The sequence below is a fragment of the Triticum aestivum genome, chromosome 3B (genome assembly GCF_018294505.1).
Source record: "Triticum aestivum cultivar Chinese Spring chromosome 3B, IWGSC CS RefSeq v2.1, whole genome shotgun sequence".
Taxonomy (NCBI): domain Eukaryota; kingdom Viridiplantae; phylum Streptophyta; class Magnoliopsida; order Poales; family Poaceae; genus Triticum; species Triticum aestivum.
The window spans coordinates 731,681,689-731,683,674 of NC_057801.1; the positions used below are offsets into that span (position 1 = coordinate 731,681,689).

The 1,986-nt window shown below is 49.2% G+C and overlaps 1 pseudogene; it reads left to right on the forward strand.

The window, feature by feature from the left end:
• The first annotated feature begins 518 nt into the window (after positions 1–518).
• Positions 519–877, forward strand: LOC123066235 (MADS-box transcription factor 51-like; annotated as a pseudogene).
• Positions 878–1,986: the final 1,109 nt, after the last annotated feature.

A 1,986-nucleotide genomic window follows, 5' to 3' on the forward strand; every position in this document is an offset into this window, starting at 1 on the left:
CAGTTTTCGAGATTCACCATGTAAACAGGTTAGCAAATTTGCCGGTGCATCTTTGTGTAAAACGTGCATGCACTTTGAATGTGACCGACTGTTAGCTTGATGAGACTCCTAATTTCTTGGTAAGCAGCCTTCTCGCTGACTCCTGGGACAACTCTTTTGTTGAATAAAAGGCTCTCTGATTTGCCCAAAAAAGAAAGACCCATGGGATACCGACGTTCACGTTCTGGATTCCATACAGGGGACAGGCAGCTGCTTGGGAGCCCAAGATAAGGGGCCACGAGAGAGCCCCATCTGAGGTGTACATCAATCCTTCAAACGCATGGACCCCACGTCACCCCACGACCGTCCCTCTCACGCGGCCTCCTCTCGCCCACGGTGGCTCGAGTCGGAGTTCCCCTCTCTACCTCGCCCCGCGCCCGCCACACTCCCCGACTCCTACCAACCAACCAGGAGGCGAGAAAAGAGAGAGGCGAGCGGCGGCCGTAGGAGAAGGAGGAGGCTAGTTTTCCCGGCGGAAGATGGCGCAGCGCGGGCGTGTGGAGCTGCGGCGGATCGAGGACCGGACGAGCCGCCAAGTGCGCTTCTCCAAGCGCCGCTCAGGGCTCTTCAAGAAGGCCTTCGAGCTCTCGCTCCTCTGCGACGCCGAGGTCGCGCTGCTCGTCTTCTCCCCCGCCGGAAAGCTCTATGAGTACGCCTCCTCCAGGTGCACGCCCGCCGCCACGCACTTTTTTTTACTTACTCCTCTACAAAGCTAGTACTCTGAATTCGCCTGATAGAATCCGCAGACCGGGGCATGCGCTCGGTCGATTTTCTACGATTTCCCCTTAGCTTAATGGTAGCAGACGACTTCTCTGCAAGGCGCACTCCATATGCTTGAGACAATCCCTGGCAGGCTTTCCACCTTGCACTAACCTGCCTAGCATCTTGGTTTTTTTATGAGGTAATAGCACTGCGGGTCCATGAACTTGCATGCCAGGTGATGGTTTGGTCCTTGAAGTTGAAAAAGTGGATTATTTGGTCCCTGAACTTGTCATGGATGTGCAAGTTTAGTCCACAGCCAATCGAAACTGGCCAAGTGGATGCCAAGTGGTCTGGCTGGTCAGCGCGCTGCATTTTTCACATAGCCCCCTCCCTTTGTGACGAATCAACCCGCACTACTACACAATGTGGAACATGTGTTGGTATATTCCTTGGCATATTCTATCCTGTCGGAACCTCCCCTCCACTTGCTTGCTCCCTCTGCTCCCTCGTTTGCTTCCTCTGCTCCAGCATGTCACCACCGTCCAGCTCGCCGGCGATGCCAGCTCGCCGCCATGGTTTCTTGGAGTGAAGGAGCCAGCTCCTCGTCGGACGGCTACTCTGTCACAAGTGAGGTTAGTTCGTCACTACCACTACTCCTCTGGCAGTTTAGGGGCAGTTAGGGTTATTGCAAGATTTGGGAATTTTGCTGACTAGAATGTGTTGTAGGCTCCTGCTCCTGCTACCATTTTCTGCTCTGAGTGGAGAGGCCTTACTCCAGATCTTGCAGCTCGATGTGAACATAGTTGTGTGTGTGATAAGTTGGTGTCCTTTGAATCAGTTGATAGTGGAAGGAGGTATCTTGCTTGTGCACAAAAGGTTAGTTAGATCTATAGTTAAATCCAAACTCTTGGAATGTTTCATCTTACTGTCATTTGTGTAAGAGTTTGTCACAGCATTTTGTTTTTGAACTTAACTTGATTTTTCAGTTAACAGCATCTTGTTTTTGAATTTAACTGAATTTAAATGAACTAACTGAACTTAAATGAACTAAACAAAACCTAACTGAACTTAACTAAACTTAACTAAACTTAACTGAACTTATCTGAATCTAACTGAACTTAACTGAACCAAATGAACTTAACCTAACTTATTTGAACCTAACTGAACTTAAATGAACCAAATGAACTTAAGTGAACTTAACTGAACCTAACTACACTTAACTGAATTTAACTGAACCCCAAGCTT